Source organism: Amblyraja radiata, chromosome 1, assembly GCF_010909765.2.
Source record: "Amblyraja radiata isolate CabotCenter1 chromosome 1, sAmbRad1.1.pri, whole genome shotgun sequence".
In the NCBI taxonomy this organism is placed as follows: domain Eukaryota; kingdom Metazoa; phylum Chordata; class Chondrichthyes; order Rajiformes; family Rajidae; genus Amblyraja; species Amblyraja radiata.
The window spans coordinates 39,130,865-39,155,445 of NC_045956.1; positions in this window are offsets into that span (position 1 = coordinate 39,130,865).

The window sequence follows — 24,581 nt, forward strand, 5'->3', positions numbered from 1 at the left end:
CAGACAGAGTGTACAGGTGTTAAGGTGGTGAATATGTCGGCCTGTGGATGGGATACCAATCAAAGTGCTGCTTTGTCTGGGAATGTGTTGAGCTTCACTGTTATTGGAACTGCATTAATCCAGCCAAATTGAGAGTATACATTATCTAAAATAGACCCAAACATCTGTCATTTCAACAGGACAGACGATTGGAGTCTGAAGTTCTTGTCCCGAAACGTCACCCATTCCTTTTCTCCAGAGATGCTGCCTGTCCCACTGAGTTACTCCAGCATTTTGTGTCTACCTTCGGTTTAAACCAGGATCTGCAGTGCCTTCCTACACGTATTCCATTGTCTTCCTGACATATGGTTTGTAGATGGTTGAAAGGTTTTGAGAGTTGGGACGTCAATCACTTATCAAATATAAGTGTTGGCGAGAGCAGGAATAGGGAGATACGGGACCTGAATGTGTGGCTGAGGAATTGGTGCAGGAGGCAGGGATTTAGATTCTTAGATCACTGGGATCTGTTTTGGAGTAAGGGGGAACTGTACAAAAGGGACGGATTGCATCTTAACAGGTGGGGGACCAGCATTCTGGCAGGCAGGTTTGCCACTGCTACACGGGTGGTTTTAAACTGAATAAGGGAGGTGAGGTGTCAAATGGGATAGTCGAGGACGGAGTTAAAGGGAAAGAGAGTAAAGGGATGGTTAATGACCCCAGAATTAACGGGAAAGGAAGTTCACAAAGGGATAGGAGAGTATGGCTAAGTATAATAGGGATCGATGTGAAAGGTGAGATGCGTAAGGAATTAAAAGTATTGTATATGAATGCTCGAAGTATAAGAAGTAAAGTAGATGAGCTTGAGGTTCAGTTAGAGGTTGGTAGATATGACATTGTGGGGATTACTAAGACGTGGCTGCAGGAGGATCGGGCCTGGGAACTTAATATTCAGGGTTATACATCCTATAGAAAGGACAGGCAGGTGGGCAGAGGAGGGGGGGTAGCTCTGCTGGTGAGGGATGGAATTCAGTCCCTTGCGAGGGAAGACATAGGGACTGATGAGGTAGAGTCACTGTGGATTGAGTTGAGGAATTGTAAAGGCAAGAAGACACTAATTGGTATTATGTACAGACCCCCAAATAATAGCCGGGATGTAGGGTGTAAGTTGCAGCAGGAGTTAAAACTGGCATGTAACAAAGGTAATGCTACTGTGGTGATGGGGGATTTCAATATGCAGGTAGACTGGGAAAATCAGGTTGGTTCAGGACCCCAAGAAAGAGAGTTTGTAGAATGCCTCCAAGATGGTTTCTTAGAGCAGCTTATAATGGAGCCGACCAGAGAAAAGGCAATTCTGGATTTAGTTTTGTCCAATGAACCAGATATGATAAGAGAACTCGAGGTAAAGGAACCGCTTGGAGGTAGTGATAATAATAAGATTTGTTTTAATCTGCAATTTAAAAAGAAAACGTTAAATCGGAAGTGGCAGTGATGCAGTTGAACAAATGGGACTATGAAGGCATGAGAGGGGAGCTGGCCAAGATAGACTGGAAAGGGATCCTAGCAGGAATGACGGGGTACAGCAATGGCAGGAATTTATCGGCATAATCCGGAAGACGCAGGATCATTTCATTCCAAAAAGGAAGACACATTCTAAGGGGAATAGGAGGCAACCATGGCTGACAAGAGAAGTTAGGGATAGAATAAAACTAAAAGAAAAGATGTATAACACAGCAAAGAGTAGCCGAAAGCCAGAGGATTGAGAAACTTTCATAGGACAACAGAAGGAAACAAAACGGGCAATACGGGCTGAAAAGATGTTGTACTATGGGAAGCTAGCCAGGAATATAAAGAAGGACAGTAAAAGCTTCTTTAGATATGTTAAGGGAAAAAGAGTAGCAAAGTCAAATGTGGGTCCCTTGAAGGCAGACACGGGTGAAATTATTATGGGCAACAAGGAAATGGCAGAAGAGTTGAATAGGTACTTCGGATCTGCCTTCACTAAGGAAGACACAAACAATCTCCCAGATGTACTGGAGGACAGAGGATCTAAGGGGGTAGAGGAACTGAAATAAATTTTCATTGGGCGAGAAATAGTATTGGGTAGGCTAATGGGACTGAAGGATGATAAATCCCCTGGGCCTGATGGTCTGCATCCCAGGGTCCTCAGGCTCTAGAAATAGTGGATGCATTGGTGATCATTTTCCAATGTTCTATAGATTCAGGATCAGTTCCTGTGGATTGGAGGATAACTAATGTTATCCCACTTTTCAAGAATGGAGTGAGAGAGAAACCGGGGAATTACAGACCAGTTAGCCTGACTTCGGTGGTGGGAAAGATGCTGGAGTCAATTATTAAAGAGGTAATAATGGGGCATTTGGATAGCAGTAAAAGGGTTAGTCCAAGTCAACTTGGATTTATGAAAGGGAAATCATGCTTGACTAATCTTCTGGAATTTTTTGAGGATGTGACAAGTAAAATGGATGAAGGGTTGCCAGTGGATGTAGTGTATCTAGACTTTCAGAAAGCCTTTGATAAGGTCCCGCACGGGAGACTGGTGACTAAAATTAGAGCACATGGTATTGGGGGTAGGGTGTTGACATGGATAGAAAATTGGTTGGCAGACCGGAAGCAAAGAGTAGGAGTGAACGGGTCCTTTTCAGAATGGCAGGCAGTGACGAGTGGAGTGCCGCAAGGCTTGGTGTTGGGGCCGCAACTGTTTACCATATATATTAATGATTTGGAAGAGGAAGTTAGGAGCAACACTAGCAAGTTTGCGGATGACACAAAGCTGGGTGGCAGTGTGAACTGTGAAGAGGATGTTAGGAGGTTGCAGGGTGACCTGGACAGGTTGAGCGAGTGGGCAGATGCGTGGCAGATGCAGTATAATATAGATAAATGTGAGGTTATCCACTTTGGTGGCAAAACAAGGGGGCAGATTATTATCTCAATGGGGTTAGGTTAGGCAAGGGGGAGGTGCAGCGAGACTTGGGCGTCCTTGTACACCGGTCACTGAAAGTTGGCTTACAGGTAGAGCAGGCAGTGAAGAAAGCTAATGGAATGTTGGCCTTCATAACAAGAGGATTTCAGTATAGGAGTAAAGAGGTTCTTCTGCAGTTGTATAGGGCTCTGGTGAGACCCCATCTAGAGTATTGTGTACTGTGTTGGTCTCCTAATTTGAGGAAGGACATCTTTGTGATTGATGCAGTGCAGCGTAGGTTCACGAGATTGATCCCTGGGATGGCGGGACTGTCATATGAGGAAAGATTGAAAAGACTTGGCTTGTATTCACTGGAGTTTAGAAGGATGAGGGGCAGTTCTTATAGAAACATATAAAATTATAAAAGGACTGGACAAGCTAGATGCAGGAAAAATGTTCCCAATGTTGGGCGAGTCCAGAACTAGGGGCCACAGTCTTAGAATAAAGGGGGGTCATTTAAGACTGAGGTGAGAAAAAACTTTTTCACCCAGAGAATTGTGAATTTATGGAATTCCCTGCCACAGAGGGCAGTGGAGGCCAAGTCACTGGATGGATTTAAGAGAGAGTTAGATAGAGCTCTAGGGGCTAGTGGGGCCAAGGGATATGGGGAGAAGGCAGGCACGGGTTATTGATAGGGGACGATCAGCCATGAACACAATGAATGGCGGTGCTGGCTCAAAGGGCCGAATGGCCTCCTCCTGCACCTATTTTCTATGTTTCTATATTTCTAATACACAAACTCTGACTAAGATTTTCCCCTTCTCTTGTTTAAATTAATGATCATACTCAAACGTTGCTGTCAACTCTTCCATCTTATAGGAAAAGCTGCATACATTCACATAAAGACTGCTCACCAATGCCCTTTTTATAGTTTTTATTAACTCTGGAATTGCTCTTTGCTGCAGACTTTTGATTACATTTTCAGCCAGGCCTGTCACACTTTCTTGCCAATATTCCCCTTGCTACCCTGTGCCACCACTCTCTCATTTCCTCTTGATATATTAAAACAACATATGTTGTAGCATTATTTAAAGGGAGGTAGGAATAAGACATTAAGACTATGGTGCCTTCCTCACCTTGGTGCCATTGTGTTATGTTGTGCCGTGGACTTTCTGTGTGTGTGCTTTATTTTTTTAATCTAATTTTATTTTTAATATGTTTTATTATTTATTATTTATTTATTTTTATTTTTATGATACTGACTGTAAAGGGAAATTCATTTTGTTGTCTCTAATTGAGACAATGACAATAAATTTGAATACAATACAATACAATACAATACAAAATTAAAGGGAGGTAAGAATCAGTTAGTTAGTTTAACTTCAATGATAAGCAAGTGACTGGAAGTGTAGCCTCAGCAACCGTTTGGCTGAACACTTGCACTCGGTCTGCCAACATCTACTAGATCTCCCGATTGCTAACCATATTTACTCATCTTCCCATTCCCACTGACCTTTCTGTCCTGGACCGCTTCCACTGCCAGAGTGAAGACACATGCAAACTGGAAGAACAGCACTTCATATTCCACTTAGGTAGCTTACAACCCAACCGTATGAACACTGAACGCTCCAATTTTAGAAAACCTCTTAATAACCAACCACTAACCAACCCCCCCCCCCCCCCCCCTCCCCCCTCACCTGAACAACCATCTCCCTCTTTCCCCTGTCCATCTGCTGTGCCCCACCTCGACTCCCACCTATTTCTCCCCTCCGGTCACTTACTCAACCCCCCAACATTCCACTTACTGCCTTAACAATCCACAACTCTTCAAACCTATTTCACACCTTCCTTCATTCTATTAGATTATGAGTTAGATATAGCTCTTAGGCCTAATGGATATATGGGAGAAAGCAGGAATTGGGTACTGATTTTGGATAATCACTCATGATCATATTCAACCTACTTCTGCACCTCTTTTCTGTTTCTATGTTTCTATTATCTCTGCCCTTCGTTCCAACTATCTGCCATTCAACCTCTCCCCCACCCCACTAACCTATGTCGACCTATTAACTGCCACACTCTCCCCTTTTCCAACTTTCTTCTCCCCCACCTACAATCAGTCTCAACCCTAAACATTACTTAGCCATGTTCTCTAGAGATGCTGCTAACCCGCTGAGTTATTCCAGCACTTCGTATCCTTAACATGAATCAATTCTAAGGAAATGGAAATATAAAACTTTCGAGAGATCCCTCTTCTCTACAATACTCCACAAACCCTACCGTTCATTGTGAAGGTCCTGCTCTGGTTTGATTTCCCAAAATGGACCACCTCACACTGATCTGAATTAAACTCCAGAAAAGTAGCAGTTAACTTATAAAGATACCAGTTATGGATACCCTTGCATTTGACTTGTAGCTGTGAGAAAAAAATGGTTACTTGGCTTGTTTCCTTTGCAACATAGAGAAGAGGAGATTTAACTGAAGAATATGACATTATGAGTGGATTAGATTAAATAAATAGGGTGAACCTTGATTATTTAGCAGATAGGTCAAGGGCAAAGAGGCATAGATTTAATGCAATTGCTCGAAATATGGGAAGGGACATGAGGAAAACGTTTTCTTTTAGTAGGGGTCTGGAACTCACTGTTTATAAAGTGGTTGAGCCAAAATTCCTTGTCACATCTAACTAATGTTTGCATGTGTGCTTGAAGTACCAAGACACATCAGGGCTTGGGATATACTTTGTGACTTGTCACATGTGACAATAAAGTATTCAATTCAATTCAATTCTATTCTAATATGAGGCTGCTGGGTTCTTTTTCAAAAAGAGTTCCACATTGATAATTTTCTATTGTTCTGAATCCAATCTTCCTAGTTATCAAGTAGATAAGAATGTAGAAGGAAACACTTTTTCTCACAGAGAGTGGTGAGTCTGTGGAATGCTCTGCCTCAGAGGGCGGTGGAGGTGGGTTCTCTGGATGCTTTCAAGAGAGAGCTAGATAGGGCTCTTAAAAATAGCGGTCAGGGGATATGGGGAGAAGGCAGGAACTGGGTGCTGATTGGGGATGATCAGCCATGATCACATTGAATGGCGGTGCTGGCTCGAAGGGCCGAATGGCCTATTCCTGCACCTATTGTCTATTGTCTATTGAACACAGCCATGACATCATCCTTGCCCAACATTTGAGTCTGATTTAAACCGATTGATAAAATGTTCTCTCTTTCTCCTTGGGACAATAATGAAACAAAACACATGGTTCACATTCAGCCATGCTTACCAAATTGTGTACCCCATACACAATTGTTTCTAGCTTAATTTTCTGATGTTAACGAGATACCAACTCATACACACTCTCCTAACCATGATTAACCATGGTTGATGATTAAGGATTAGTCCTTTTGAGGATTAACATCAAACTCTCTTGTTTTCTCTCTTTCAGATTTCCAATCGGCTTTTTGACCTGAAATGTTAACTCTGTTTCTCTTTCCCTAGATGCTGCGTGTTTCCAACAGTTTCTATTCTTATTTAATATTAGGGATATTTTGTTCATTTTCTTATCTATAAAGATAATAATCAAGGACCAACACAATTCAAGACCATTTACAAACCTGTCATCCATTCTTCTGTCTCTCTCGGAGGGCAGATGACGCAACAGTTTGGAAGCATGTACCACCAGATTCAGGAACAGCTTCTTTCTCACATATATAGTCAAGTAAATGGACTCATAATTTACAGGTGAAGACCCGATTTCCCCAATTACATCATTACACATATTTTTCTGCATTTTGTTTTTGCAGCAGTAATGCTGTAACGCTGTAACGCTGGAACACTATGTTCTGCACAAAATGATGGAGTAACTCAGTGAAACGGCAGCTTCCTATCTGTCTCGTCGAGTTACTCTATAGGGCAATAGATTGTGAATGAAAGGTGGATCCATATGAGGAGGGATTGATTGACAGTGAGCCAAGTAGGTGAGACAAGGACAGAGATCTTAACCGAGGCTAGACAAGTGTGAGAAGGCAAAACCTTTCAAAAATGGTGAGTGGAGAAGGCAAAAGATATGCAGGTGGTGAAACTTGATAAGCAAGGTGTAGAACCAGGGGCAGTGTAATGGGGAGAGGAAAATGTGGGACCAAAGCGTAGGGAGGGTAGGATATGTGCGGATGGAGGAGGTGGAAGTGGGGAAAGGAACCAGTTGATGGAGGTGGGGGGGGGGGGAGGAGTGGATATTTAGGGTTGTACAAGCGATGGGGGGTCGGGTGGGGGGGTCAAATTGCATAGATGAGAAAATGGGAGGGGAAATTGGAGATCTTTTCATAACTAGTTTTTTCAAGCCTTGAACATCACTGTACGTCAATGTTTAGTTTAGTTTAGTTTAGAGATACAGCACTGAAAAAGGCCCGTCAGCCCACCGAGTCCGTGCCGACCACCGATCCCCACACATTAACACAAGCCTACACACACAAGGGACAATTTACACTTATGCCAAGTACACAAACCCAGTCCAATTAACCTACAAACCTGTACATCTTTGGAGTGTAGGAGGAAAATGAAGATCTCGGAGAAAACCCACGTGGTCACGGAGAGTAGGTAGAAACTCTGTCCAGAGAGCACCCGTAGTCAGGATCGAACCCGAATATCCGGCACAGTAAGGCTGCAACTACCACAGTGCCACCATGCCGCCCAAATGCTGAAGTGTCTATGTTACTTTTTCTAAAATGGGGTAACCAAAACTGCATGCAGTGTTCCTATTCAATGTTTTATTCACACTTTGCATTTTACTCAAGTACTCTATGGGCTCTATGGGCTCTTAAAGCCAATGCAAAAGAAAATTTGATGTGCTATCACAAGATTTGCACTGCTGCTCAAAACTCATTTCATCTTTTATATTCATATTTATAAAACCCAAGATGCCTGTTGTTCGTTTTTATGCTTCATCTATCTGTACCTAGAGGCTGGATTTCAATCGTAATATGGCAGTATGAGTTGCCCATCATGTTGCACTGTCATTTTTTATCGCATTGAAATGAGTGGAATTAGAATTCTGTGGGCTGCACAAAGAGATGATGATCTGTTCTGCAAGATTACTGCCCAGATATTGGAGTTTAAAAAAAAACACCATCAGGGAATTATAGCCTAGAAATTGAATCATTTGTACACCTACTTTTACATACAAATTGGATGTAATATTTTCCTTCAGTTGCGATAACACTGGCAATCATTTCCAGGCCAACCAGCTACCCTGTGGGAAATTGGCTTGGAGGTTACTAACTATGAATCAGCTCCACACAGCTGATAGCTCCCTGGCATTAGGTGCACACCTAATGATGTCATTGTGTGTGCGGCTACCATTTCTACATTACATTTGTGAATGAACTTGCCACTTTAATTTATCCGTCACACAAAGGTAAAAGCAAAACCTGCAGTAGATTGGCAAGTGGACATGAGAGGGCATGTGTAAATGAGACATTACATACGTGTGACTTTGAAATAGTCTTTAATACATACTCAGACTTAAACAACATATAAGTAGTGACTGACTCCAGTCTGCTACTGAACTGCGCAGAGGGAGAAGTGGATGTTATTATAAATGATACCTAAGGCGGGATTAGTGGTGCTGAGGTAGCTATATGATTGGTTGCATGCATAAACCATCTACATCCTTCCCCTTAGAAGATTAAACATGGTAAGTATCCATGCCAACAAAGTTAAAGAAAGTTAAACAAAATTAGACAAAATCTCCATACCTAATAGGCGGCCTATTGACGCGGCCCGAATGCTTACGGACCAAACCTTCCCCCCCTTCATCAGAAAGACCCGAGGATGGCGGCGAACCCGAAGGCGAGAAAGCCAATGGGGGGACAGAAGGTGGCAGGGGGGTCAAGCATGCAGGAGGGGTGAATCTGCAGTCAGATATAGCCGTGCCACGCGGAGGAGAACGGAACATGCGAGGGGTATCGGGCATGCTGGGGCCGGTCACAGGATCAGCAGCGTACGGCGGTAACTGGAGTGGTGGAGCGTAGGGTCCAGCTGGCGCGGATAGGGCTCCTGTACAGCAAGCAGATGCTGACGGCTCCTGCGGTAAACAGTCCCCTCATAGTCCACAAGGTAAGATCGAGGCGCGTCGGCTATGCCAACAACGGTGGCCAGACGGGAATATCCACTTGCAGTTTGTAGGCGAACGACCTGTCCTGGCAGCAGGGGCACGAGCGGTTTGCATGACCTGTCGTGGGACCGTTTCTGGATATCGTGCTTCACCTGAATGCGCGACTGGATGGAGGCAGGCTCCCGCACATGAGGTAGCAGCATGTGTTGAGCAATCGGAATTGGTGGTCGCGTCGTTCTGGACATTAACCGCTGGGCTGGCGATCCCAGGGTTGCGTCTCTGGCAATGTTCCTGAGGTTAAGTAGCTCAAGGTAAAAGTCCGAATTAGCCAGGCGCGCCTGCTCCATCAGCTGTTTAGCGCTCCTGACGGCCCGCTCTGCAAGTCCGTTACTCTGCGGGTACTCAGGGCTGCTCGTGAAATGGAGGAAGTTCCACTTGTTGACAAAGAGCTTGAACTTGTGGCCTCGGAGACCCGGAACCTGCACTTATTGGGGTTGAGCTAGAGGTTGATCTGTCGTGCCCGCTCCAGGACACACCGTAGGTTCTGGTCATGCTCCATCGCGTCTTTGCCGTAGACCAGGATGTCGTCAACAATGATAGCGCACGGTAGGCCACGAACAGCTGCTCCATGGTCCTCTGGAACACCTCGCTGGCGGAGTTGATGCCGAAAGGCATATGCAGGAACTTGAATCTGCCAAACGGTGTTGAAAACGTGGTTAGATTCGATGACCCCTTGTCCAGTGGTATCTGCCAAAACGAGCTCTTTGCATCGAGGACAGAGAAGACGGTGGCCTGTCCGACCTGTGCAGCAACATCCTCAACTGTCCTCATGGGGTAGTGGGGGCGCCTGATGGCAAGGTTCAAGTCTTTAGGGTTAATACACACACGGATCTCATTCTTGTACTTTTTTAACGTGGCAACCATGGTGGACACCCACTCGGTGGGCTCGCTGACCGCTTCTAGCATGCCCATGGAGACCATGTCGTTTAACATGGACTCAACTTTGTCCTTCATGGCGTGTGACACTCGGTGCGGTGCACAAATAGCAGCTGCCACCTTTGGATCGGTAGATATTTTGTAGGTGACAGGCAGCTTGCCCAATTTGTCATCAAACAGATCAGGGTATTCCTTTATCGGGTCCATCGATATCATCAATTTGTGAACCATTCTGTCAAACGACACCAGTCCCAGATCTTGGCACGCCTGGTTGCCCAGCAGAGTCACAGTCAGAGTTCAAAACGTAGAAGGTCAAAGCACGTGTTGTCTTTTTTAGCACACAAGTGAAAGTAGCTCTTCCCAGCGGTGTCAGCACCTCGTAAGCATGCAGAGTGGAGCGGTCTGCAATCAGGAGCTCATTTTTCCTTATCTTCTTGAAAAGGCTTATTGACATTACGTTTACCTTCGCCCCCGTGTCGAGCTTAGCGTGAAAGTCGAAATTGTTGACAGTTATCAGAACAGTTGGATCGGGTAACTGGCCAGGTGCATGAAGGAGTGAGTACACACTTGCCTCCCCTTGTGAATTAATTGGATCAGCATCGTGGGCAGCGCCGAGCAAGGACGGGGAGCCGTATTTGTTATCGACCTGCATCAGCATGTTTAGGTTAGGTCTGGAAGCTGGTGGAACCTTCCCACGAGAACGGCAGGCAGCAGAGAAATGGTTCAACTTTTTACAATAGTTGCAGGCTTTTCCATAGGCAGGACAAGGCGACTGCCTGCAGTGCAGATAATTGCAATTCGGGCATCTCTTGGGGGGCTCGTTACCAGACACGGGGTTGGCCCGGGACATAAACCTCGTATTGTCCATTTGAGCTTGCGGTCTATTGAACCCAGTTAGATTAATCGATTTGGTGTCTGAATCACGCTGACTGTTCCGTGGGTCAATGACTTCAGCCATTCTGCAGGCATGCGCGGCTTCATCTAAGGACAGATCTGGTTTGCGAAGGAGCTCCGATCTCAGCTTTTGATCGAGCATCCCTGTCACCAGAATGTCTCTCGTTAATTGGTCAGTCATGGCCTCGAATCTGCACCTCTGGGCCAGGTAGCGTAAATCAGCGATAAAGCCCTCAACAGGTTCGTCTGGCAACTGCTTGCGAGTAAAGAATCGCGCCCTTTCTAAAATATGATTAGAGGGCAGGTCACAAATCTCCCTGAATTTGCGTATCAGGACATTCAGGTCGTCACCTGTTTCTACGGGGATCAGTACCTGATCGTCCTCACCCAGGACCGCTGGGGAGTACCGGAAAGTCCTCGCTCTTCTCATGGCATCGGGGCCGGCAAGGTTGAGTAGAAGAGAGGCCTTGACTTCATCTGCTTCGTTGCGATGCGCGATGTTCATGTAGTGGCGGTAGTCCAATTCGAAAGTAGCCCAGCGCTCAGCGATATCCGAATCGAAGATGAGCTGGGCAGGCTTTCGGCAAGAGGAAGCCATCGTCAAAATGAAAATAAAAACTTAATGAAAGAAAGAAAAACCGGTAAACAGGAGATGCGAGTAGTCTCTATCTGACACCATGTAAATGAGACATTACACACATGTGACTTTGAAATAGTCTTTAATACATACTCAGACATAAACAACACCTGCACCTACACACAACTGACTGACTTCATCCACTTCACCACCAACTTCCATCCGGCACTCCAATACACCTGGACGATTTCCGACACGTCCCTACCATTCCTTGACCTCACCATCTCCATCGCAGGGGACAGACTCCTGACCGACATACATTACAAACCCACTGACTCACATGGCTATCTGGACTACACGTCTTCCCACCCTGCCCCCTGTAAAGACTCCATCCCCTACTCCCAATTCCTCCGCCTACGCCGCATCTGTTCCCAGGATGAGACATTTCATACCAGGGCATCGGAAATGTCCTCGTTCTTCAGGGAACGGGGATTCCCCTCCGCCACCATAGATGAGGCTCACACCAGGGACTCATCCATACCCCGTAACAATGCTCTCTCTCCCCATCCCCGCACACGCACACCTTTCACCCCACCAGCCGGCAAATACAACACATAATCCTCCGCCATTTCCGCCACCTCCAACGTGACCCCACCACTCGCCACATCTTCCCATCTTCCCCCATGTCTGCCTTCCGCAAAGACCGCTCCCTCCGCAACTCCCTCGTCAATTCTTACCTTCCCTCCCGCACCACCCCCTCCCCGGGCACTTTCCGTTGCAACCGCAAGAAATGCAACACCTGTCCCTTCACCTCCCCCCTCGACTCCATCCAAGGTCCCAAGCAGTCGTTCCAGGTGCGACAAAGGTTCACCTGTATCTCCTCCAACCTCATCTACTGCATCCGCTGCTCTAGATGTCAGCTGATTTACATCGGTGAGACCAAGCGTAGGTTGGGCGATCGTTTCGCCGAACACCTCCGCTCAGTCCGCAATAACCTACCTGACCTCCCGGTGGCTCAGCACTTCAACTCCCCCTCCCATTCCCAATCCGACCTCTCTGTCCTGGGTCTCCTCCATTGCCAGAGTGAGCAACAGCGGAAATTGGAGGAACAGCACCTCATATTCCGTCTGGGGACGTTGCGTCCTTATGGCATTAACATAGAATTCTCCCAATTTGGCTAGCCCTTGCTGTCTCCTCCCCTTCCTTAACCCTCTAGCTGTCTCCTCCCACCCTCCCATCCGCCCGCCCTCGGGCTCCTCCTCCTCCTCCCCTTTTCCTTCTTTCTTTCCCCCACCCCCATCAGTCTGAAGAAGGGTTTCGGCCCGAAACGTCGCCTATTTCCTTCGCTCCATAGATGCTGCTGCACCCGCTGAGTTTCCCCAGCAATTTTGTGTACCTTCGATATTCCAGCATCTGCAGTTCCCTTTTGAACACATAAGTAGTGACTGACTCCAGTCTGCTACTGAACTGCGCAGAGGGAGAAGTGGGTGTTATTATAAATGATACTTAAGGCGGGATTAGTGGTGCTGAGGTAGCTATATGATTGGTTGCATGCATAAACCATCTACAGCATGTAAGAAGGAACTGCAGGTGCTGGTTTATACCAAAGATAGACACAAAGTGCTGTAGTAATTCAGCGGGTCAGCAGCATCTCTGGAGAAAAAGTATGGCTGTTGGATTGGGACCCTTCCTTCTAGTGATCAGTATGTACCGTGCACAAGCCTGGGGCCACATGATATGGGACTTAATCAGGGTATTGAATCGCCTAGGGCAAATACACTGGAAATTATCTCCAGATTTCTCGCATCTCGATGATAATCTTTTCTGCAACTGGTCTTGGCTACCATGGAGAGAAGTCAGTTGTCCAACCACTTAGCTATCAAAAAACCCTCCTCACTATTACCTCCCAGGCTTTGTCCTGCCCCTCCACTCTTTCAGCTTTCCTTCACCCCTACAATCGGTCTGAAGAAGGGTCCCAAACACCAATCGTCACTTGTCCATGTTCTCCAGAGATGCTGCCTGACCTACTGAGTTACTCCAGCATTTTGTATCTTTCCCATTAAGTCTTTTAAGGTTTAACTTCATTCGCAGTAGTCAGCTGACAATGGGGGTGTCTCTGCTAGTTCTGCATACAAGCCCCTAATCTATATTACTAAAAGTAAGATTTTGACCACTTCCTGTTTTACTGTTTCGTGATTTTAGAAAAAACACTGCCAATTACGGCTGTGATTTTTGGCCATCTTACTCAGAGTCCTCCTCCGCTGTGCAGGACAAGAGGATTTTTCCCATCGATGAAAAACTAAAAGACTTAAAAAATGTTGAGATTCTCTCTGCTGCCCCTGCTAGTGGGAGGAGGGAGGGACTATAAAACCCGGAAGTGTTGTACCTCACTCAGTCTCTGCAAGATGGAGGAAGCGAGAGGGTCACGTCTCTCTGAGCTGTGAATAACACTGAACACATGTCTACTCAACTGTGAGTGCCCTTAATGTGGTTTGAAAATGAAAATGTGGTTGCTTTGAAATGCTGCACTGCAAATGGTTGTTGGTGGGGGGTTGCTTTGAACTGCTGCACTGCAAATGGTTGTTGTTCGGTAGTTGCTTTGTAATGCTGCACTGCAAATGGTTGTTGGTGGGGGATGCTTTGAAATGCTGCACTGCAAATGGTTGTTAGTGAGGGGTTGCTTTGAACTGCTGCATTACAAATGGTTGTTGGTGGGGGGGTTGCTTTGAACTGCTGCACTGCAAATGGTTGTTGGTGGGAGGTTGCTTTGAACTGCTGCACTGCAAATGGTTGTTAGTGGGGGGGAGGGGTTGCTTTGAACTGCTGCACTGCAAATGGTTGTTAGTGGGGGGGAGGGGTTGCTTTGAACTGCTGCACTGCAAATTGTTGTTGGTAGGGGGGGGTTTCTTTGAACTGCTGCACTGCAAATGGTTGTTGGTGTAAACTTGACAACTTCCTGTTGGCACTGTATATTGATTTTTGATAAAACGCTACCACTTACGGCTCCCCCCCCACTGGCCACCAATATTGGAATTTGTGGAGAGGTGGAATATTACCTTGGGGGACCAGCCCTCCTGTGTGAACATGGTGACCCAACGGGTCCCACTTAGACTAGTGAGAACTATATTTTAGTGTAATAACTGGTTGCAAAACTTCACAGTAGTACTTTCTCTAATCTTGGAAACATTTTCAGGGGATCCAAGCGGTCATTCACACTATAGGTAGCTCATATTATTTTCACTGAAAGCTGGAATTTAATATCTCAGCAGAGTCTGCAATCTTCAGTAGCGAATGGCACTTTTCCGGATCTCACCGTTTAAAGGTATATTTTCTTCACTAAATAGATGTTTCCATCAATTTAACAAGGATATCATGAGAGTGGACGGGTGGGTGGTGCAGTCATGGAATTAATAATTTTAACTGGTGTGACTGTCATAGGTGTGTTTTATGTTGTAACTTCCATAATTGCCTCACTTCCCCATTCTTAGTGAAACATTTTGTAGCTTTTGTGACCTCTGGTATGAGTCTAATGATTACCAAATTTATTCCAGAATTGCTGTAATAATGTGAAATTGCTGGTTTAAGCTCTGCTTAAGTGCAGCAAGACTCAAGTTGCCATTTAAGGGAGGGACCACAACATGGCAATTAGAGGTGTACATTGCAGCACTTAAACTATCCGGCAGACGTGCATCAGTTACGATTGTCTGCTGACTAACTCCACGCAACCTGTGATTTCTCATGTGCATTCTAATTCTGAATTTTCATAGGTTTGAAATATTGCTTGAAAGAGCAGTAAAGTGACCAGTGCTGACCTTTCAATAAATTGTAATAATCACTTTGTGTACCTACGCTTTTAGCCACAGCTGTTACTGCTGGAATTTGGCCAATAATCGTGTGAGGTGAGAAAGATCCAGTGTTATATGATTGTTAGCAATGTAAAACAGGTCTCTTCTCAATGAGCACTAATGATCTGAATGAATCCTAATGACAGTGCTGGCAATGCATTGTTCAAAGAGATTACATAGAAGCTTTCATTGTATTTCATTCCATTTGTATTGTACAGTTACACAAGTGAAAACTAATTTATGGAATCTTAGCTACATTCCAGATTTTTTCCCCCCAGAAAATAACAATGGTTCACTGACAGTCCAAATAAATGATTTGTCTTCTCTAGGCATTGTGATCCCAGTTAGATAGGATGAATGTAGAAACAAGGAACTGCAGACCCTGGTTTACACAAAAGTGCTGGAGTAACTCAACAGTCAGGCAGAATCTCTGGAGAACATGGATATGAGTTATGGGAAGAAGGCAGGAGTATGGGATTTGGAGGGAGAGATAGATCAGATGTGATTGAACGGCAGAGTAGACTTGATGGGCCAAATGGCTTAATTCTACTCCTGTCACTTCAAGATTCAAGATTCAAGATTCAGGAGAGTTTATTGTCATGTGCCCCAGATAGGACAATGAAATTCTTGCTTTGCTTCAGCACAACAGAATTTGTAGTCATAAATAAGTACAGACAGATCAGTGTGACCATATACCATTGAATATATATATATATATATATATATATATATATATATATATATATATACTAGACTAAGTGGGACCCGTTGGGTCCCAGCATCACACAGGAGGGCTGGTCATCCAACGCAATATTCCACCTCTCCACCAATTCTATTATTGGTGGCCAGTTGGGGGGGGGGGGGCTTTCTGAAGCGCTAGTATGGGTGTTGTGGGCTGAAGGGACTGGTTTCCAGAGGGCTAGTATGCAAATTGTGCGCCAAATGGATTCTTCGGATGGCGTCTCAGTCAATCAAGCCTGTTGTGCTGGCAACTCACTCACTCACGGCTGGTGGGCTGGTAGTTGACTCATGGCTAATCCTTGAAATTCTATTTCAAGCAGAGTATAAGGCCACCAAATTCAAGTGCAGTTTCTTACCACTTCTAGCAGGGTGCAAGGCCACCAAATTCAAGTGCAGTTTCATACCATTTGAAGTAGGGTGCAAAGCCACTAAAGACAGCGAGTCATGACCTCTCCCTCCTCCATCTTGCAGAGACTGAGCCACACCCACATTTCCGGGTTTTATAACCCCTCCCCCCCCCCCCACCGGAAAAGGTGTGGCTTTCATGGAGTGATTGACAGGAGAGAGATTCTCAACATTTAAAAAAAAACTAATAACACTTTTATTTTTCATTGATGGGAAGAATTCTCTGCACCTGCTCAGCAGAGGGGGACTGAGTAAGATGGCCACAAATCACAGCCGTACGTGGTAGCGTTTTATCTAAAATCAATATACAGTGCAAACAGGAAGTAAGTGCATTTACAGTAGTGCCTTTCAACTTCAAACCAAAGCACCCAAGCCACCATTTGCAGTAAGTAGTGCATTTCAACTTCATGCCACCATTTGCAGTAAGTGGTGCCTTTCAACTTCAAGCCAATGCACCCAAGCCACCATTTGCAGTAAGTAGTGCCTGTCAACTTCAAACCAGACCCAAGCCACCATTAGCAGTAAGTGGTGCCTTTCAACTTCAAGCCAAAGCAACCAAGCCACCATTTGGAGTAAGTAGTGCCTTTCAACTTCAACCCATAGCAACCAAGCCACCATTTGCAGTAAGTAGTGCCTTTCAACTTCAAGTCAAAGCTCCCAAGCCACCATTTGCAGTAATAGTGCCTTTCAACATCGTCAGAGCTCCCAAGCCACCATTTGCAGTAAGTAGTGCCTTTCAACTTCATGCCACCATTTGCAGTAAGTGGTGTCTTCCAAATTCAAGCCACACCCAAGCCACCATTTGCCGTAATATTGCCTTTCAACTTCAAGCCAAAGCTCCCAAGCCACCATTTGCAGTAAGTAGTGCCTTTCAACTTCAAGCCAAAGCAACCAATCCACCATTTGCAGTAAGTAGTGCCTTTCAACTTCATGCCACCATTTGCAGTAAGTAGTGCCTTTCAATTTCAAGACACACACACAAGCCAAGCCAACCAGGGGAGAGGGAGGAGGGGGTGGGGAAGAGGGAGGGGGGGGAGGGAAGAGGGGGGGGAAGAGGGGGGGGAAGGAGGGGGGGGGGAGAGAGTGGGGGGGGGGGGGAAAGAGGGGGGGAAGGGGGGGGGAGGGGGGGCGCTTTCTGGAGCGCTAGTATGAACCATTTTAGAACCAATAGACATTTTCTTTGCAAGCTTTAGAAGCAATAGACACTTTTTGCAAGCTTTAGAACCAATAGACACTTTTTGCAAGTTTTAGAACCAATAGAGACACTTTTTGCAAGCTTTAGAACCAATAGACATATTTTTGCCAGCTTTAGAACCAATAGACATATTTTTGCAAGCTTTAGAACCAATAGACATTTTTTTGCAAGCTTTAGAACCAATAGAGACATTTTTTGCAAGCTTTAGAACCAATAGACATTTTTTGCAAGCTTTAGAACCCATAGACATTTTTTGCAAGCTTTAGAACCAGTAGACATATTTTTGCAAGCTTTAGAACCAATAGACATTGTTTTGCAAGCTTTAGAGCCAATAGAGACACTTTTTGCAAGCTTTAGAACCAATAGACATTTTTTGCAAGCTTTAGAACCAATAGACATTTTATGCAAGCTTTAGAAACAATAGACATTTTTTTTGCAAGCTTTAGAACCAATAGACATTTTTTTGCAAGCTTTAGAACCCATAGACATTTTTTTGCAAGCTTTAGAACCAATAGACATTTTTTGCAAGCTTTAGAACCAATAGATATTGTTTTGCAAGCTTTAGAGCCAATAGACTTTTTTTTGCAAGCTTTAGAGCCAATAGACAGTTTTTTGCAAGCTTTAGAACCAATAGAGACACTTTTGCAAGCTTTAGAACCAATAGACATTTATTGCAAGCATTAGAACCAATAGACATTTTTTGCAAGCTTTAGAACCAATAGACATTTTTTTGCAAGCTTTAGAACCAATAGACATTTTTTGCAAGCTTTAGAACCAATAGAGACACTTTTTGCAAGCTTTAGATCCAATAGACATTTTTTGGAACCTTTAGAACCAATAGACATTTTTTGCAAGCTTTAGAACCAATAGACATTTTTTTTGCAAGCTTTAGAACCAATAGACATTTTTTTGCAAGCTTTAGAACCAATAGACATTTTTTGCAACCTTTAGAGCCAATAGACATTTTTTGCAAGCTTGAGAACCAATAGAGACACTTTTTGCAAGCTTTAGAACCAATAGACACATTCTGCAAGCATTTTAGAACCACTTACATTAGGGCACTTACATTTGAGTAGACATGTGTTCAGTGTTATTCACAGCTCAGAGAAATGTGACCCTCTGCCTTCCTCCATCTTGAAGAGACTGTGGCACACCACTTCCTGGTTTTATAGTCCCTCCCCCCTGCCGCCAGCGGGGGCAGCAGAGAGAATGGGGAATTTTGTAAAAACATTAATATCTCTGTCATTTGTAATCGACGGGAAAAATCCTCGGCATACATGCGGCGGAGGAGGACTCTGAGCAAGGTGGCCAAAAATGACGGCCGTAGGTGGCGCCGTTCTCTCGGAAATCGCAGCACAGATGGCCAAAACCGGTCAAAAACAGACTTTTAGTAATATAGATATATATATTTACACATAAATAAGCAGATAAAGTGCAATGGGCTATTAATGTTCAGAGTTTTGTTTGAGTTGAGTTTAATAGCCTGATGGCTGTGGGGAAGTATCTGTTCCTGAACCTGGATGTTGCAGATTTCAGGCTCCTGTACCTTCTACCTGAAGGCAGCGGGGAGATGAGTGAGTGGCCAGGATGGTGTGGGTCCTTGATGATGCTAGCAGCCTTTTTGAGGCAGCGACTGTGATAAATCCCCTCGATGGTAGGGAGGTCAGAGCTGATGATGGACTGGGCAGTGATTACTACTTTTTGCAGTCTTTTCTGCTCCAGTTTTCAGCTCAAGTTGCTGAACAAGCCACGATGCAACCAGTCAGCATGCTCTCTAGTGTGCACCTGTCGAAGTTCGAGAGAGTCCTCCTTGACATACCGACTCTCCGTAATCTTCTCAGGCGCTGATGTGCTTTCTTTATAATTGCATCAGTGTTCTCGGACCAGGAGAGATCTTCAGAGAAATGCACGCCCAGGAATTTGAAGCTCTTAACCCTCTCCACCATCGACCCGTTGATATAAACAGGACTATTGGTCCCCATCGTACCCCTTCCACAATCAGTTCCTTGGTTTTGCTGGTGTTGAGAGCCAGGTTGTTGTGCTGGCACCATTTGTTCAAACGGTCGATCTCACTTCTATACTCTGACTCATCTCCATCAGTGATACATCCCTCAACAGTAGTGTCATCAGCGAACTTGATATGGAGTTCGCACTATGTCTAGCTACACAGTCATGAGTACAGAGTGAGTACAGCAGGGGGGCTGAGCACGCAGCCTTGAGGTGCTCCCGTGCTGATTGTTATCGAGGCTGACACATTTCCACCGATATGGACAGATTGTGGTCTGTGAATGAGGAAGTCGAGGATCCAATTGCAGAGGTATGCGCGAAGACCCAGTTCTGAAAGTTTGGTAACCAGCTTGGAGGGGATGATTGGATTAAATGCCGAGCTGTAGTCAATGAATAACAGCCTGACATATGAGTTTTTGTTGTCCAAGTGGTCCAGAGCGGAGTGGAGAGCCAGCGAGATTGCATCCACCGTTGATCTGTTGTGGCGGTAAGCGAACTGCAGTGGGTCGAGGTTTTTGTTGAGGTACGAGTTGATTTGTGCCAGGATCAACCTCTCAAAGCACTTCATCACCACCGACGTTCGTGCCACTGGTCGATAGTCATTGAGGCACGTCACCTTGCTCTTCTTGGGTACCGGTATTATTGATGTTCTTTTAAAGCAGGTGGGAACCTCAGACCACAGAAGTGAGAGGTTGAAAATGTCCGTAAAAACTCCAGCCAGTTGGTCCGCACAGGTTTTTAGAACACGACCTTATAGGCGACCTTATAGGCGCCATTTTGGATCACCTAAATTGGAAACCTGAAGCATTTCTTCAGAAGGCTCCTGACCCGAAACGTCACTTATTCATGTTCTCCAGAGATGCTGCCTGACCCGATGATTTACTTTGTGTCCTGGATGGGATGAATGTTTTCTAAACTGAACCTCTTGATTATCACTGTTATAACGGGTGATGCCATTACAGCTCCATGTAGTGAACATCGTAAACACTGCATTGATTCTTGGGACCTGCACGAGAAGATCCTCATGTGATAAATTTAAGCAGCATCAAAAATGATTCTTAGTTAATCCAATTAAAATCCTATAAATTTGACATGAATGGATGTAGTCTATGTTGATTTAACTAATGTTAAGGTTTACTTATATTTCAATAGCTGCCTGTACCTCTTGCCTAATTGGAGAGGGGAAAAGTGGGAGCGACAGGGGGTGAGACAGGTCCTTGTTTATGCTGGCATCCTTGCTGAGGCAACGTGGAGTCAAGGGAAGGGAGGTCGGTTTGCATGATGGTCTGGATATGTCCACAACTCTCTGCTATTTATTGTGGTCTTGGATGGAGCTGTTCCAAATCCAGTTTGTGATGCATCCGATAAAATTATTTCTGTAGAATTTGGTGAGGGTTGTTGATGACATGCCAAACTGCCTAAGCCTTCTAAGGAAGTAGAGGCATTGGTGTGCTTCCCTGGCCATAGATATGATGTTGCTGGTCCAGCACAAATTGCTGGTGATATTTATTCCTAGGAACTTGAAACTTTCAACCATCTCTCCTTCAGTGCAATCGCTGTATACCAGGGTGGGTGTACTGCTTTGCTTCCTGAAGTCAATCACAATCTCCTTTGTCTTGCTGAATTGAGAGAGGTTGGTGTCTTGGCACCCAGTTACAAGATTCTCAATCTTCTTTCTGTACTCTATCTTGTCATTATTTGATATCCGGCCCACTATGATGGTAATTGGTTGCATTAGTAGTGTTTTAGTACTCATGGGGATACTTTTGACAATAATGTGATGAACATCAGGTTGATCAAACATTAATCAATTTTCATATTTTTCACATATGAAAGTAAAAATTATCCCAACGATGAAAGAGGACCTAGTATCTAGAATTATAGATCCAAAAATCTGTTTTTAAAAATATTGATCTTAATTGCTACCTTCAGTATTAAACTACAACTGAGATATGGAAATTGATTTGACCAAAGCAGGAGTAAAGGGTGGGGAAAGAAATCAAGCAGAAAATTCAAAACCAGATACCACAATTGTAATCCAAGGATGAATACACTTCTAAATAAATTGCATAAAAAGACCAATAAAGCAAAGCTTGAAAAGGCTGCAAGAGGGATGCACAGTTCCAATCTTTTATTAATTTTAGCTGGATTCAAATGTTTCTTCATTGTGTATGTGTCCACTTTCCCACCTATATTTCATCTCAGCACAAGTCCACAGATCGCATGGTGGTCGAGGACACCAACATGGAATGCATACATTTTCACCTCATTTTTCAACAAAATGTTGGCCAGTTCAACGAAAGATCGGGGTGGTTCTCACCTTCCCAAAATTGTTCATTACTAGACTGGAAATGAACGACCTGGGGCTCCAGATGCCTTGACGTTCTTGCTTGTTCTGATGTTGTTATACAACATACCTCTGCTGGGTCTACTGTAGAGTACTCATATGTTCAATAGCTCCAGAGTCGCCACTGGATATTTTTAAAGCATACATTGACAGTTTCTTGATTGGTAAGGATGTCAAAGGTTATAGATAATAATAATAATAATGGATGGGATTTATATAGCGCCTTTCTAATACTCAAGGCGCTTTAAACCTAATAGATGGAAGGCAGGAGAATGGGGTTGAGAGGGAAAGATAGATCACCCATAATTGAATGGCAGAGGTGACTTGATGGGCCAAACGGCTCCTATGACTTATGAACTTATCCCATTCAAGTGAGTATTTTCAGGACTTGGTAATGTACTGACATTCTATCAGGAGTGCTGGGGTTCAAATCTTGTAAATCCTTACTTATCAACACTGTGTGAGTACTTGCACTATGCAGACTTCAGGAGTTCAAGAGAGGATAGAAATAAATGCTGGATTTGCTGAAACGATTATTGGAGGAAAGTTTTGGTCTATAAATCCAATAGATTTGGTGTTGAATTCAATACTCAATACTTTATTAAGTAATGCTAAAATTTCCAATTGATAATCAAATCTTTATACCAAAATATTAAATTGTATTATAACATATAACACCATATAACAATTACAGCACGGAAACAGGCCATCTCGACCCCTCTAGTCCGTGCCGAACACATAGTCTCCCCTAGTCCCATATACCTGCGCTCAGACCATAACCCTCCATTCCTTTCCCATCCATATAACTATCCAATTTATTTTTAACACGTTTTATTCGAAATGAAGTTGTAACTCGTGCTATCATTTTTGCAGAATTGTGTAGGAAGGAACTGCAGATGCTGGTTTAAACCAAAGATAGACACAAAATGTTGGAATAACCCAGTAGGACAGGCAGCATCTCTGGATAGGAGGAATGGATGACGTTTCATGTCGAGATGTCACCCAAAACATCACCAGCATTTTGCGTCTACTTTTGCAGAAATGTTTGATTTCATTTTGTAAACTTTCTCAGTTAGAGCTTATGGTTAGCAGCCATTTGTGAGCAAACATTCTGCATAATCAACTAAAAAAAATATTTGCTTATGTGATATATTTCACCGTATTTTAACATTTAAATGCAATTGCTTTGAATTAAGCAACCTAGTTCCGAGCAGTGGCAGAATTACAGGCCGGGTTTAATGCATCACCAAGGCAGTTGCTTAGAGTAATCTACAATATTATGAAATACCTATCTTAACTCTAAATGCTTCTCATTTTGCTCCGAGCCTAATTTCATTTAAAAAAAAATTGGGCCTGCTTATAGTTTTCTCTAAAATGAAGATGAAATTTGCATCTCGCATAATTCCTCCGGTCTAGTTTCTGCAAATATTTGAAGTATTAATTTATTTGGAAGGCAGAACAATATTCTCAGAAATAATTTGGTCAGCTTCAGTCTTTGAACATAAAAATCAAAGCACGCGCAGGCCATATGGATAACTCAGCTCAGTTCCATTTTTTGTGTAAATTTAGATCTGATTTCCTAAATATCCAAAGATATCTATCAGTCTTTTGAATGTGTTGAATAACTGACACTCATGAGCCCCTTTGGGTAATTTTTTTTAAACTTTCCCTACTCTCTGAGTGAAAGTATCTCTGCTTGTTACAGTCCTGAATGGTCAACATTCAACACAGCCAAATATCATCAGATTCAGATTCAGATTCAACTTTAATTGTCATTGTCAGTGTACAATACAGAGACAACAAAATGCAGTACAATCCCAGCACATTAACACTATCCTACACATACTAGGGACATCCCTGTATCTACCCTGTCCCTCTCATCTCTTTTGCAACTTAAAAATAGAATGCAAGCACAGTCATTACTGGTAAATTTATTGCACATCTGGAGTTGGCAATAAGAAGGTGGTGAGTGACATACGGCTGAAAGGTCTGGTTTACCATTTAACCATATAACCATATAACAATTACAGCACGGAAACAGGCCATCTCGACCCTTCTAGTCCGTGCCGAACACGTATTCTCCCCTAATCCCATATACCTGCGCTCAGACCATAACTCTCCATTCCTTTCCCGTCCATATAACTATCCAATTTATTTTTAAATGATATAAGAAACGATATAAGAAAAATCCACAGAGGACTTTCTGGAGTTACATATAGGCTAAACCATGTAAGGAGGGCAGATCTCTGCCCATTAAGGGCATCAGTAAACCAGATGGAATTTGACAGCATTCGGATAATTTTTGTGGTGATCATTGGTGAGCTTGGTTGTCTATTTTGCAAATTTCAGATTAATAATCTGAAATTAAATTCTGCAGAGTGCTTCAAAATCAGGTCTTAGATTGCATCCCTAAACTCAATATCTCAGAGCTGAGAGGCGCCACCATTTCCCCCAGCCTGTGCAACACCATTCCCTCCTTACGGAGCTGCACAGTGTTTCATTGTGAATTTGCAACAGCTTCCTGGCACCGTGGTTTACAGCTTTTGTAAAGGCCCATTACACAGCAGTCTGCAACCTGAGCCAATGCCTTTTTGCAATACATGTGGTGTTCAGACTGGAGCACTTAGAGCG